Source organism: Biomphalaria glabrata, chromosome 7 (assembly GCF_947242115.1).
Source record: "Biomphalaria glabrata chromosome 7, xgBioGlab47.1, whole genome shotgun sequence".
Taxonomy (NCBI): domain Eukaryota; kingdom Metazoa; phylum Mollusca; class Gastropoda; family Planorbidae; genus Biomphalaria; species Biomphalaria glabrata.
The window spans coordinates 45,227,161-45,243,376 of NC_074717.1; the positions used below are offsets into that span (position 1 = coordinate 45,227,161).

The following is a 16,216-nucleotide window of genomic DNA, read 5'->3' on the forward strand; positions in this document are numbered from 1 at the left end:
TTATAAGTTGACTTCCTGTGCATTTCAAATTCCAATTTAGTTCCCAATTATAAGTTGACTTCCTGTGCATTTCAAATTCCAATATAGATCCAAATTATAAGTTGACTTCCTGTGCATTTCAAATTCCAATATAGATTCCAATTATAAGTTGACTTCCTGTGCATTTCAAATTCCAATATAGATCCTAATTATAAGTTGATTTTTTTTGTCAACAGCGCAACTTTCAAGATTATAGCAAGCATCATTTGTGGACCAGTGGTGGGAGGGGGTATCTGGGAGAAGGTTTTCCATGCTGCTCGAGTCGGGTGTCGAACCTCGAGCCCCCTTGATACGTGGCCAAGCCAAGTTCAAGCGTACTTAAACTCTCGGCCACGTAGCCCTTGCTATGCATTTCAAATTTGTCAACAGCCTAAATACTAAATGTAATTAATAAGAACACTTTAAAAAGGGATATTTAAGAATCATTCATTTCATAATTGGCTTTTAAAGGAAAAAAAAGATAACTTCAATTTTCTACAGTGATATAAAAAGGAGATGAGATAATGAGGTTTAAAGACATTTTGTCTCAATAGAACAATAGTTATAGATTACACGAGGTCTCAATATAACAATAGCTATAGATTACACGAGGTCTCAATATAACAATAGTTATAGATTACACGAGATCTCAATATAACAAGAGTTATAGATTACACGAGATCTCAATATAACAAGTTATAGATTCTAAGTCAACACAAATCATCGTAAACTGTATTTACAGCAACTTCACAGACAAACGCACACACATGCGCACACACATGCTGAAACAAAAATAGGGAAAGAATGAGCAGGTTGTCAACTTGTTACTACCGGTATGTAATAGTTGTGTTCACTCTTTGCACCTCGGTGAGTTTACAAGAAGTACTCTCCCAAAGTACAATATAGGAGTCTAGATGACTCAACTAAAGTACTCTACCAAAGTACAATATAGGAGTCTTGATGACTCAACTAAAGTACTCTCCCAAAGTACAATATAGGAGTCTTGATAACTCAACTAAAGTACTCTCCCAAAGTACATTATAGGAGTCTTGATGACTCAACTAAAGTACTCTCCCATAGTACAATATAGGAGTCTTGATGACTCAACTAAAATACTCTCCCATAGTACAATATAGGAGTCTTGATGACTCAACTAAAATACTCTCCCAAAGTACAATATAGGAGTCTTGATGACTCAACTAAAATACTCCCCCAAAGTACATTATAGGAGTCTTGATGACTCAACTAAAATACTCTCCCAAAGTACAATATAGGAGTCTTGATAACTCAACTAAAGTACTCTCCCAAAGTACATTATAGGAGTCTTGATGACTCAACTAAAGTACTCTCCCATAGTACAATATAGGAGTCTTGATGACTCAACTAAAATACTCTCCCATAGTACAATATAGGAGTCTTGATGACTCAACTAAAATACTCTCCCAAAGTACAATATAGGAGTCTTGATGACTCAACTAAAATACTCTCCCATAGTACAATATAGGAGTCTTGATGACTCAACTAAAATACTCTCCCAAAGTACAATATAGGAGTCTTGATGACTCAACTAAAATACTCCCCCAAAGTACATTATAGGAGTCTTGATGACTCAACTAAAACATTCTCCCAAAGTACATTATAGGAGTCTTGATGACTCAACTAAAATACTCTCCCAAAGTACAATATAGGAGTCTTGATGACTCAACTAAAATACTCTCCCAAAGTACATTATAGGAGTCTTGATGACTCAACTAAAATACTCTCCCAAAGAACATTATAGGAGTCTTGATAACTCAACTAAAGTACTCTCCCAAAGTACATTATAGGAGTCTTGATAACTCAACTAAAGTACTCTCCCAAAGTACATTATAGGAGTCTTGATAACTCAACTAAAGTACTCTCCCAAAGTACATTATAGGAGTCTTGATGACTCAACTAAAGTACTCTCCCAAAGTACAATATTGGAGTCTTGATGACTCAACTAAAGTACACTCCAAAAGTACATTATAGGAGTCTTGATAACTCAACTTTGTTTGTTTGTTTGTTGATTTGAGGCACATCGGCACAATTTAGGCCATGTCGTGCCTGCAGTCCCTCAAGGACCACTCTCTCTCCAAACAACAAGGGCCAGATTCTATACAGTCATATAATTAAAATCAAGGTCTATTCACAGTTAAAATAGTAAAGGTAGTAAAAATGTAAATATTTGGTAAAAATCTAATGTAAATAGTGCATGTTCACAAATTCAGATCTTCGTAGATAGCCCCACTTCCCGAATAAAGCCCAGTACCTTCCCAGGGTCGACATTATTAAATAGTGTTTTTAGATTAGTGGCTCTAAAATATTTCGCCCTGACATCCTGGTATCTGGGGCAATCAACGAGGATATGTTCCACGGTGAGGCGAGAGTCACAGTACTCGCAAAGTGGGGGCTCCTCTCTCTTCAGTACAAAAGAGTGCGTGATGTAGGTGTGGCCAATCCTAAGTCTGGACATGGTTGTGCTACCACGCCTTGTCAGACCCTTAGATGTGGGCCGCCACCTGACATCCGCCACAATCTGCCTGAGTTTACTGTGAGTCTCAGCCTCCCATCGGTTCTGCCACTCTCGATAGGTGGCAGAGGCAATACTTTGTCTCAGGTCCGAGTAGGGAATTTGGGTTCCTGACACCGCATGATTTAGGGCTCTCTTTGCTTCTCTGTCTGCGGCTTCGTTTCCCTCAATGCCAACATGGGAGGGGACCCAGATGAAGGTGACATCCCTACGGTCGGCTGTTATTAGGTCCAACAGCTTCAGGCTCTTATGTACCAATGGGATGTCAGTCTTCATCCGCCCCAAAGCTTGCAATGCAGATTTGGAGTCGGAGCAGATTATAAATTTACTCCTTTCTGATGCTTTTACGGCCATAAGTGCAAGCAATATTGCGTGCAATTCGGCCGTAAAGATGGAGCAGCCATCGGGGAGTCTACGGGAGATTGTTTTGTTCCGAAAGGAGCAGGCACACGCGACCTTTCCCTCCATTTTGGATCCGTCTGTGTAGATGGTGCCACAATCTCCGTAGCTCTCCTGCAGTTCCCTAAAGTGGACTTGTAGTATGCTTGGGTCTGTATTTTCTTTTTTGAAATTAAGGAGGGATAAATTTAATTTGGGTTTATTCATTAGCCAAGGAGGATTCTGAGGGGTTTCTATTTTAGAGATTTGGTCAATGGGTGGGGTTAAATTTTGGATGGGTTCTCTCATTCGAAGGCCCAACGGCTGTATGACGTTAGGCCTTCGATTGTATAATTCTACCTCTGTGGGGTTAAATATGGAGTCAAAAGCAGGGTTCGTGGGGTTGGATTTTAGCTTGACTATATACTGCATTGCAAGCTTTTTCATTCTTATATCCATGGGGAGTTCTCCAGCCTCCACATGGAGACTTGGGATAGGTGATGTACGAAACGCGCCGAGACAGAGACGCAGGGCAGCATTTTGTATTGGTTCCAGTATTTTTAGGTACGACTTCCTTGCTGCTCCATATATTATGGATCCGTAGTCTAGCTTGGATCGAATTAGACTCCGATAGAGCAGCAGCAAGGTATCTCTGTCAGCTCCCCAGTCCGTATGGCAGAGTACTCTTAGTATGTTTAATGACTTTTGGCATTTTTTCTTAAGTTCCTTAATGTGGGGGAGAAAATTAAATTTGGAATCTAAGGTGAGGCCTAAAAATTTTGTAGTTTTCACGACAGGGATCTTCTTTTTGTGTATAAATAGTTCAGGGTCTGGGTGGAGTCCCCTTAGATTACAAAAATGCATACTAACTGTTTTGGAGTCTGAGAATTTGAAACCATTATAGTTTGCCCAACCCTGAATTTTGTTTAAACATAACTGTAATTTCCTTTCTAAGGTGTTCATGTTTTTCCCATAAGTAAGAATGACAAAGTCATCAACATACAAAGAGCACTCTATGCCAGGGGACAGTGCATTTATGATGCTATTTATTTTAATGTTGAACAGGGTGACTGACAGAATGCTGCCCTGGGGTACACCCATTTCCTGGTCATGAGTGTCAGAAGCGGAGTTGCCCACTCGGACCTGAAATTTTCGATCTTTCAGGAACTCCTCCACAAAACGGGGGAGGTGTCCCTTAAGCCCCATAAGCGCCAGGTCACGTAGAATGCCATGTTTCCAGGTTGTGTCATAGGCCTTTTCTATATCGAAGAATACAGCTACTAGATGTTCTCTTCTGAGTAATGCATTTCTAATATAAGCTTCCAGCCTTACCAGGTGGTCAGTTGTTGTCCGCCCCTGCCGGAATCCGCACTGGTAGTTTGAGATCACTTTATTCCTTTCCAGGTACCAGACCAGCCTACTGTTAATCATTCTTTCCATGGTTTTGCAGATGCAGCTTGTTAGTGCTATTGGTCGATAGTTAGCTGGGTCAGAGCCGTCTCTTCCAGGTTTAGGTATCGGTATAACTGTGGCTTTCCTCCAACTGTTTGGGAAAGCGCCTGTTTGCCACACACAGTTATAGACCCCTAGCAGGACTGCCAATGAGGGTTCGGGAAGGTGCTTGAGGAACTGGTAATGGATTTCGTCTTCTCCAGGCGCTGTGTCATGTGACTTGTCCAGCGATTCCCTCAGTTCCTCAAGCGAGAACGGTTTGTTGTAGTCTTCATTGTTCTCTGACCTGAAATCAATGGGGTGTCTTTCCTCCCTGGTTTTGACTTTTTGGAACTCTGGCGTGTAGTGTGCAGTGGATGATTTTTCTGCTATTGAGGATGCAAGGCAGTCAGCTATTTCTCTGGGGGACGTGACAGTTCGTCCTTGGTTTTTCAAATGCCCTATTGCATTTGATTCTTTCCCTTTGATTCGCCTTACTGCCTTCCAAACCGCTCTAGCAGAAGTTTTGGCATCCAGACTGCCGACAAAACTTCTCCAGGAATTCCTTTTGGCTGACCGTATGGTTTGTCTAGCCTTTGCTCTAGCTATCCTGAATAGCTTTAGGTTTTCCTGGGAAGGATTCTTTATAAATGCAGCCAGTCGTTTTTTCCTATCACCAATAGCACTTTTGCAAGCTGTATCAAACCATGGTTTGCTAGGCCGTTTTGGATTTGCAGAGGTTAGGGGTACAACTTTCCTGGCTATACTTAGTAGCTTGCTAGCAAAGGTATCAGCTGGGTTCTGTTCATGGAGGATATTTTCTGTGATATCCTCAGAGCATCTTTTTTGGAATTGTTCCCAATCGGCCTCATTCAGTTTCCACCGCTGAGGTCGTCCCAATGAAGGGAGATTGTTAGTAATGATGATTGGGAAGTGATCACTTCCCCGTAGATCATTGCTAACTGACCATTTAAAATCGTCCAGAAGTCCGGGGACGCATACGGTGAGGTCAATGCATGTGAATGATCCAGTTCCTGGGTGCAAGTAGGTCGGTGATGCATCATTAAGTATGCATAAATCATGTTGGAGGAAGATATCCTCCAGCATACGACCTCTTGTGTCGGTATTGTTGGATCCCCACATGGTGTTATGGGCATTGAAATCCCCAAGGATTAAATAAGGCCGGGGGAGTTGTTTCAATAGGTCCTCCATGTCTGTTCGGTTTAATGGAGCGCCTGGTGGTAGATACAGGCTGCAGCAAGTGATAACCTTGTGAAGGGTTATCCTAGCTGCTACGGCCTGTAGTGTGGTCTGTAGTTCTACCCTCTCATGGGGGATGCTATCCTTCACAAGGATACAGACTCCACCTGATGCTCTCTCTGCATCCTCAACATTCTTGGTGTAAGCACGGTAGCTTCGGAAGCTGATGCAATCTTTCAGAAATGTTTCCTGTAAGCAGACAGCTACAGGAGTCTCAGAGTCCATCAGTAGCTGCATTTCCTCGTAATTGGCCTTGAGGCCTCTACAATTCCACTGTACAATTCTGGAATCCATGGCTTATTCTAGATGACCTACTTGGAGCTATTTGGCCTTGGGAGGCCCCCGGAGGGGTTTCCCTTTATTCCAGTGACCTTAGTATTTTTATTCTTGGGTTTGGATGGAGAGGAGGACAACCCCCTTTTGGGGGAAGTCTTTCTCTCTGGAGAGGGGAGATCCCTCTGGTTAGAGCGGAGGTTATTTCCTCCTCTCTCACCTCGGGCATCCTCTCCGCTTTGATTTCTCCCCTTAGGGAGTTGGTCAACCTCTAACTCGGTAGAGGTTGGGGTGTCTGGCTGGGTTCTCTGAGGAGAACCTGTGTCAGACATGATGTCTCCGGGTTCTCCCGGAGTATTGGTTTTGACATGCTGCTCAGTCTCCATGCTCTCATCAGCGAGCACAGAGAACCTGTTCTTTAGCATGACAACAGGGCTTTCTTGTTTCTTCAGAGGTGTGTTCTTTGGCGGTGTTTTCTTCTGAGTTGGGGGAGGAGGAGGGGGTGGTGGGGTCAATGTGTCCGTCTGTGTGGCTATGGATCTTCCTTTCTTAGCAACAGCCTGGGCGTAGGTCTTTGTCAAGCCGAATTGGCCCTTGGGTAGGGCCAGTACAGCCGATTTCGCCTGGCTAAAGGTACATCCGTTTCTTGCCTTGTACTCCTGCACGGCAACCTCCTGTTTCCACACAGGGCAGTCCTTGGAGTAGGCTGAGTGGCCAGCTTGAAAGTTTGGGCATTTGAACTGGGCTGTGCAGCCCTTGTCCTCATGACCCTCTCCAGCACATCTGGCACACACAGTGTTCCTCTTGCAGACTGCCGCGCCGTGTCCATAACCCTGGCACTTGAAGCACCTCATGGGGTTAGGTATGTAGGGCCTCACTGGAACTCGTAGGTATCCTGCCTTCACATACTCTGGCGGTGTCCTAGTTCCGAATAAGAGGATAATAGTGGCGGTTTTGACCTCCTCACCCTCCCTGCGCCTGGTAATGCGCCGGGCATGGGTGACTCCTTCAATGCCCTCCACTATTTCCTTCTCGGAACATTCCAGTAGGTCCCTAGAGCTGATTACACCTCTGCTGGTGTTCAGACTCTTGTGTGGCATGACTTCCACTTGGAGATCACAGAGTCTTCTGCATCTTAAAAGCCCATCAGAGTGTGTCTTGCTGTCTACTTCTACAAGTAGTTCCATTGTTTTGTGTAGCTTAGACACACTCTTGGGCTCTCCCACTACTGACTTGAGTCCCTTATAGATAATAAAAGGGCTCAACTTGGTCAGGCTTTTTCCCTCCTCTGTGCATCTAACCACCAGAAATGATGGCCAGGTGGCACAGCTTTTTGGGACCTCCTCTTTTTTATCGTCAATTCGTCGTTTCTTGCCCAGACATAGGTCTGGGGCAAGTAGTTTTGTGTGTGTTTTTTTGTCCATATATATTTTGGTTAATTCGGCACCTGTGCTCCCCACCCGCCATCGAGTCCAACAGGGGGACGGGCCATTCGGATGTCCAGAATGAGCCCGCCAGGGTTACACAGGTGCTATACTCAGTCAGCTGCTACATCGGACATGTGTCCGATACAGCAGCTCCCTGATTGACCCTCCAGCCACCGCCCTCCAGCATAGGTCGACGACCTATGCTGGTAGCTCGGCATGACCAGCCGGTTGACCCAGAGCGGGCCATCTGGGTCTCAGGTCTAGGGGAACTTGGAGCCAAAGTATTGTGTTGTTGTGGTTTATCCTCAGATAGCCACCACTCAAACACCAGGATCTCTTTATCCCCCCTTACCCGTCGCAGTCCACGGCAAACGGACTGGTCTAGGACGTAGTGAGAATTTAAAGTTAAGGAGACAGTGTGATGATCAATGAAGGCAGACTTAGGAAAAGAGGAGGCAGACACAATGATAGAAAAGAAGTAGGGCACTTTTGAGCTCCAAAAGTGCTAAGGAAAGAGGAGCGCAGTTTAAACAATATTGGAGTCTTGATGACTCAACTAAAGTACACTCCAAAAGTACATTATAGGAGTCTTGATGACTTAACTAAAATACTCTCCCAAAGTACATTATAGGAGTCTTGATGACTTAACTAAAATACTCTTCCAAAGTAAAATATAGGCGTCTTGATGACTCAACTAAAATACTCTCCCAAAGTACAATATAGGAGTCTTGATGACTCAACTAAAGTACTCTCCCAAAGTACATTATAGGAGTCTTGTTGACTCAACTAAAATAGTCTCCCAAAGTACATTATAGGAGTCTTGATGACTTAACTAAAATACTCTTCCAAAGTGCAATATAGGAGTCTTGATGACTCAACTAAAGTACTCTCCCAAATTACATTATAGGAGTCTTGTTGACTCAACTAAAATACTCTCCCAAAGTACATTATAGGAGTCTTGATGACTTAACTAAAATACTCTTCCAAAGTGCAATATAGGAGTCTTGATGACTCAACTAAAGTACTCTCCCAAAGTACATTATAGGACTCTTGATGACTTAACTAAAATACTCTTCCAAAGTACATTATAGGACTCTTGATGACTCAACTAAAATGCTCTCCCCAAGTACAATATAGCAGTCTTGATGACTTAACTAAAGTCCTCTCCCAAAGTAAAATATAGGAGTCTTGATGACTCAACTAAAGTACCGAGAAAGAATCTACATGACTCTTCTAGAAAGTAAAGACAGCTGCTCGTTGTGCTGGTGACATAACACCCTTGCACAGAAATTTGAGATTTTCACTTGAGGTCTCGCGGAAATTTGAATATCGGTATTAGGCCTAAGTTTGTTGACGGGGTAATCGACCAGTGAAGCGCTTGAGTTCAAACTCGAAGATCTCTAGTTCGTGTCCTGACAGAGGCGCTTGGCACTAAATGTTTCAAACGAAGTCTATGGGCGTAACCAGTGGGCCTCAGCACAGCTAAGGAAAATGGGCAGGCCACACGAGACACATATTAATTTGTTTAATTCCTCGTCCTATACGCTAGGACAAATTTGTACAAGTGCTCCTTCTTCCCTAGTGCTATTAGAGCATGGAATGGGTTGCCTGAGCTAGCCAGGAAAACCAGTGACTTGGCAGAATTTAGGTCATTGGTCAATATGCATGACTAAATGCATGACGCGTAGGACGTAATCATCTTCTTTTTTGAAGTAACGTCTGTATTATATAAGATAAGAATGATGAATGTTTGTAATAGCGTTCATGAATTGAACGCCACCACCAGATGTTTGTTTGTAAAATGTTTGACATGTTTCGGATGTTCTATCAGATTCTGAAGATAATTACATCCGAGCCCCGCTCCATTTTTTTTTTTTGGCAGCGGGCATGGTTCGAACCCGCGAATTTCGAGACGACCCAACAACAGTACAGAGCGCATACCACGTAACCGCGGAATCATATGTCAATAAAGTAAACCGGAAAGTTCCAATCATTTACATACGTCACGAAATCTCTCTTGTATTTGCTGTCATCTTGTAGCCAGTTTGAAGCAGTCTAAAACAAACAAACAGTTGGCTTTCACTCCACCCGCCGTACGGCGCACAGGGCGGCTACAAACTCCCACACTCCCCGTACGTGAAGACTGCTCGCCCTCCCTCGCTCTTGGCCCCTTTCTATTTTCCCCCTCGAGCAGAAACTTAGCTCTTGAAGTCGAGCTTACCGTGGGGATATTCAGACCAAGACATCACTCCACCTCGCTTCTAGCATACTCACGGAATCAATCAATGATTTTAATTAAAAGCTAAGTTTTTTTTATTTTCTTTCTAACTCGCAGATGGCATTCAGAATTCAGAATAACAAACTCATAGACTTAAAAATAAAAAAAAAGTAGTCTTTTATAGAATATGACTGAAATATTAAATACTTAAAGTCTCGGATGAATAAAATGGTCCATCAGTATGGCGGACACATCTTTCAAAGGTAATTCATTCAACTCGCTCTTCAGGGGAAACTACTGTGGTTTTAACGACCGGCGACAGAAGGGGAGGTTAGTGTGCATGGGGTGGAATTAATTCAGTTTGTTTATTTCCAAGTGATCTGTTGGATGTACTAGCAGGAATACCCGGCATAATCTTGGACTATATGGCGCACAAAAACAAAGGTAGGTTCTAGTCTGAATTGATAGTGTATATATAAGAAAATAAAATGGCGATGTTCGTTTCTTGTCTTTAGAAGCACGAAGCTAAAAGCTCAGGTTATAACACATTGAAGAAACAACAGATGCTTGGAAATGTAAACAGCGCTAGTCAGCGACAAGAGTACAGCTGGTGAAACGTAGACGCTAACACAAAAGGTGACATGTATTAGAACAGAAAGGACACAGAGTTAACGCACAGGTGATACGAACACAGCGACACAAAATGTGAGGGAGACACACAAACATAGAGACACACACGACGACACAAAATGTGCGAGACAAATACTGACACAAAATGTGCGAGACAAATACTGACACAAAATGTGTGAGAAAGAGACACACACACACACACAACGGCATAGAATGTGACTCAAACAAATACAGTACAAACATTCCAACACTATTGTGTCGCTGGCACAAATAAACAAAATAATCAGACACACACACACAACAACAACGTGGCAGCTCTAGCTCATCAACTCATCATAGACACACACATAGTAACATACACACATAGTTAAACTCAAGTGACGCATACACATCAGTGATAAGACTGTTGTAGTGTTGTGTGGCGATACTGCTACAGACATAGCATTTCCCACACATTTGTTTCAGTGGACAGACATATCGTTTCCTACAAATATTCTTCAGTGGACAGACATAACATTTCCTACAAATATTCTTCAGTGGACATACATAACATTTCCTACAAATATTCTTCAGTGGACAGACATAACATTTCCCACAAATATTCTTCAGTGGACAGACATAACATTTCCTACAAATATTCTTCAGTGGACAGACATAACATTTCCTACAAATATTCTTCAGTGGACAGACATAACATTTCCTACAAATATTCTTCAGTGGACAGACATTGTTGGAAAGATCACCATGAATTGTCTCCCTCTTATCTCGATGCAGCCCAATCAAATAAGGTTATGATTTAATTACAAGTAGAACTGAACAATATACACACTTCAGTCGAGGTTTTTTTATAAACGATGATCGTAAAGCAGGCTCATTGCAACGAAAGAAGATCATTCAACAGTATAAGTGAGAAAGTTTAGAACATCCTGAAGTTGGACCAAACAACGTCATGCCTAACTGGACACAGTCTCAAGATCTCACCACAAATTACATGTACGGAACAATATTTTAACAAGTTCAAGATCTCACCACAAATTACATCTACGGAACAATATTTGAACAAGATAATTTTTAATAGACCTCGACTAATAATAATAAATGAGAAAGAATGGAAATGTGCTAATTAATTGTTTTTTTTGTTTAGAAACAGCATTCGTGCATATAATTACATGCACTGTGCGTCATGGTCAAGATGCTTTTGTGAACCAGTTGGGAAAGGTTGGGGTTTGTATCTGCAAAAAAAGTTTTCCGTGCTGCCTGTTCAAAAGCTATTTCAAAGTCTGTAAGAGTCTGAATTTGAACACGAAGTCTCAAGCCTCCGTGATGGAAGGCAGACATGTTAGCCATTGAGCTAGTCAAATACTTAAAAAAAATAGAAGTTTTTTTTAGTCTGAAAATGTCTGTAAGTAAAAAATGTTAGAGAACGACCTAATGTCCTATACAAGGCTTATCTCCCCTTAGCTTAGTACATTTCTACAATAAAAATAAAGTAATTAATTACGATGAATTGATTAACGAATTATTTTGTTTTTTAATTTATTCATGTTTTGTCATTGAGGGTGAATAATTATGCAAAGTTTCAAATTAACCCGATAATGGGAAGTGGGAGAAATAAGGTGAAAAAGATTCCACCCCCGCTGCTGAAAGGTTCAATCTCATGAGTGACTTGGACATCTCGTTGTGCCGTTGTTTGTACTTAAAGGAATATCTCTTTGTCCATTTGTTTGTATTGAAGGGAACATCACTTTGTCCATTTGTTTGTACTTAAAAAAAAACATCTTTTTGTCCATTTGTTTGTACTGTAAGGAACACCACTTTGTCCATTTGTTTGTACTTAAAAGAACATTTTTGTAAATTTGTTTGTACTTTCAGGAACATTGCCTTTCCCCATTTGTTTGTACTTTCAGGAACATTGCTTTGTCCATTTGTTTGTACTTTCAGGAACATTGCTTTGTCCATTTGTTTGTACTTTCAGGAACATTGCTTTGTCCATTTGTTTGTACTTTCAGGAACATTGTTCTGTCCATTTGTTTGCACTTTCAGGAACATCGCCCTTATCCATTTGTTTTTACTTTAACGGACATAGCGTGGTATCGTTGTTTGTACTTTAAGGAACATCGCTTTGTCCATTTGTTCATGCTTTGTGGACATCGCTTTGTCCATATGTTTGTACTGTTAGGGACATCGCTTTGTTCATTTGTTTTGTACTTTAAGGGAGACATCGCGTTTTCCCGTTGTCTGTACTTTAAGGGAGACATCGCGCTGTCCAGTAGCCTGTAATGTAATACTTGTCTCTACAACTGGACTGGGTTGTGAATTAATTTATCGGGATTAACGATAGCCTCCGTCCACTCGGACAAGGGAGCTAACTGTACAACGTACTTACACACACACACACACACACATTCCATGGTAGATCTAATTCTACTTGACACATGGCTCTATCTCTTTGTCTTTCCATTGTTGCGCCTGTGTGTAAGACTTTGCTGCTTGTTTTTCTATAGAAATCGTGTTTTTTTTTTTTTACTATTCCTGTTTTCAGATTGCAACAACTTCATCAGGTCAAAAAACAAAAAGGGTGGGTGGACACAGTTCTCGAAAACGGCTCTAACGATTATCATAGAAATTTGACAGCAGATGTATTTTTTTTAAGGAAAAGAATTACTAGCTAATTGGCCACACTGGGAAAACTCTAATTTGACCGTTATAATTTTTCAAAGTAAAAAAATAACTAATTTAAATTTGGCTAGAGGATTGCAAATATTTATCCTGAACAGACTATTCAAAGGCCCATTGAGAGTAAAATAATCGCTCTTATGAAACAGTCATCAGCTTTTTAAAGAAAAAATCGACTTGCAAATAAAAACCAACAACACTTTTTCTATGTTACTTGTTTTTTTAAATACATTTGTTAAAGAATCCTTCAGGTTACTTGAGATAGCTTTCAGAATAGTTGTACACATGTGTATAACAACTCCACCTCACGTATAACACTTCCAATACTTCAATAGATGTGTATTACGTGAACTGAGAAATAACCAACTAGTCGGTTAATTATTGGTCATTAATTACTTTCTTTGATATCGAGAAAGGGAAATAAATTTTACACATTATTGGTACTTATAGTCGTAAATGTGGAATTCTCCCCCCCCCCTATAAAAGCCTTTTTAATATTTCTGAATCTCATAAGGTATCTCCCAAGATTCTTCCTCATGTTAAAAATGTGCCCCCTCCCGAAGGAGAGTTCCCAGCACACGGAGGATGAATGCTCCGTGGACTGATGGAATTTCAATCAAGAATAAACGAATACGTTCAAAGATTGGCATTCAGGGAATTAGCTGTTTTGTGTTGTCATTGAGACAAATACATTTCTTTTTTCCTTCAAGACAAGAGCCCAAATAAAACTTCAGTCTTAGGTCTCTGACTAAAGAGAGAGAGAGACAGAGAGACAGAGAGACAGAATGAGTGTGTCTAATTATCGTTCCACGAAAAACGAAAGCCAAGTAAAACAGTTAGTCAACGAGATTATTATTAGTATTACAGTTTCCGTATTGTATGATAACAGATTATGATCAGTGTTATGTTGACCGCTGTATGATAACAGATTTTGATCAGTGTTATATAATCAATCCATTCCATATTATGGTCAGAGCTAGACTTCAACAATTCATGAGACCATTTAATGGTTAGCGCTAGAATTATAGAATTCATGAGACCAGATTATGGTCAGTGCTAGACTAATTTATAAACCAGATTAGGGTCAGTGCTAGTCTTGGACCATTCATGATAACTGATTATGATCAGTGTTATATCATCAATCCATACCATAATATGGTCAGAGCTAGACTTCAACAATTCATGAGACCATATTATGGTTAGCGCTAGAATTATAGAATTCATGAGACCAGACTATGGTCAGTGCTAGGCCAATTTATAAACCAGATTAGGGTCAGTGCTAGTCTTGGACCATTCACGGTAACTGATTATGGGCTATGCATGACACCACGTATGACGTTGTGTTGTTAACTAACCGGACCTTAATGCTAAATAAACGAAAAAAACAAACAAACAAACTTGCAAGCGTGTAGATATTTATTTTGTTTCCCAAATCGACACCACATCAAAACCTGTAGACATTTTCTCACGACCCGCGTCTGCGGCATGACGTAGTCAACAGCAGAGCTCTCTAATACAGAAGATTACATTTAGAGGAAAAGATAAAGAAAGACAACTAAAAACGAGGAATAAATGGGGGGGGGGGAGGTAATTGAATTTCTTATCTAGCATTCAAAGTGTTTGTTGAGAGACCCAGGGGCAGCGCTCTGTCTTAGTGCAGTCTCTAGGAAATCAGGAAAACCCACACAAAAGAGCTCGTCCGTGTTGGGCTTTTTGTGTATGAATAGAAGTTTTATTGGGTTTTATTTTGCTTTCTTGTGTTTTATTGGGTCTTTCTGAGTTTTACATTTTCTAAGCATGTTTCTATGTAGAACTCATAAATGTCTAGACGTATGTGTGTTTAGTCAAGTCTTTTCAATTATCAATCCGATTGCTTACACTTGATAAAATGTTGCTTTCTCTTTTCTTTTTTATTTAACTCTCTTTTTCTCTATCTCTATTTCTTTCACGCTCTGTATCTCTTTCTCTCTCTCTCACTAAATCTCCCTATATTCTAAGTGACAATGTGTTATACAAATGTGTGATAAACATCACACTCTTAACGAAATATCACGCGCGCGCCTGCGCACAGACACGACATTCCCCCCCCCCCCCCCAGTTATCTTTAGCGTCGCAACATCCCCATATACATTCATTGGGCGGGGGGAGAGAGGAGGAGGACTTAACACTGTGATCTCCAACGGAATGCATTCAGAGAATGCAAATGTCACCCCATGACTGCGGTCAGATACATCTAGGAAACGAAATCAGTTTGCTTGCCAGCAGTTCAATACAAAGAAAATCAAAGAAATAAGAAATTGTTGGCATTGACACGTGGCTACAGCAAGAAAGGCTTTTTGTTTAGTCACACACGCGACAGCAAATAATCACTATTTAGACTCAACAGCACATTGACTTTTTAAAGACTTGGTAAACATGGCTCTACTCACTGATTGTGTTTCGACGTTTTTGGCGCAGCCGCTTTGGTTCAGTGGTCATTTTGGCGTGGAACATTTTGGCGGTAAATGTCTTAGCCACATTGTACAACGTTATTAAAGACTTGGTAAACATGGCTCTACTCACTGATTCTGTTTCGACGTTTTTGGCGCAGCCGCTTTGGTTCAGTGGTCATTTTGGCGTGGAACATTTTGGCGGTAAATGTCTTAGCCACATTGTACAACGTCATGTCAGTGTCTTTTGGATTTGACATATATATGTTTTTTTTTTCGTGTTCAAACGTTTTTTGTTACAGTCGTACAGGGTGGTGGGTAGCGTGGTCGAGAGGTCAAGTGCGCTTGAACTTGGCTTGTCTTGGCTGCCTAGAAGGGGGGCTCGAGGTTCGACACTCGACTCGGGCAGAGTTGCGTTTACTGAGCGCCTAAAGGCAGCACGGAAAACCAACCCCCAAGATACACCCTCCCCCCCCCCCCCAACTGGTCCACAAATGAGATTGGACCAAAGCGCTCTGAGCATGCTATAAGCATGAAAGTAGCGCTATATAAAAGCTATAAAATAAGCTATAAAATAAATACAGGCCTGTGACCATAGGTGCAGGTCAGTGTCTAGAATGTGTTATCCATACACAAGACTAGAGTCACTATATATATATATGTCTAGAATGTGTTTTCCATACACAAGACTAAAGTCACGTGTTTGTTACCGTGTCTTTGTCAAGCTAAAAGCATCATCAAAACAAGGAATGGAAAACATCATTCAAACACTGTCTCATCGTATAAGGACAATCGAAATGGAAAAACAAAAGAAAATATGGGAACCTAAGCTTTGAGATTAAGCGGTCATAGAAGTTGTCTAAAATAACAATATACCCTGTTGTTATATCAACTGACCTCACAGATACCTTCAAGGTCCTTAACA

General features: G+C 41.2%; 2 protein-coding genes across 5 annotated transcripts in view; one reads left to right on the top strand and one right to left on the bottom strand.

The window, feature by feature from the left end:
- LOC106058940 (RAB11-binding protein RELCH homolog) overlaps positions 1-16,216 on the bottom strand; it is a 149,993-nt gene that overhangs the window by 28,463 nt on the left and 105,314 nt on the right. The gene's annotated exons all lie outside the window — the stretch shown is intronic.
- The window catches only part of LOC129927360 (uncharacterized), a 57,040-nt gene continuing 50,365 nt past the window's right edge, over positions 9,542-16,216 (top strand). The window contains exon 1 of one of the 2 annotated variants that reach the window (XM_056035992.1): positions 9,542-10,000. The gene's annotated coding sequence lies outside the window, so the exon portion shown is untranslated. The remainder of the gene's footprint in view (positions 10,001-16,216) is intronic. The other variant, XM_056035994.1, reaches the window with a different exon arrangement.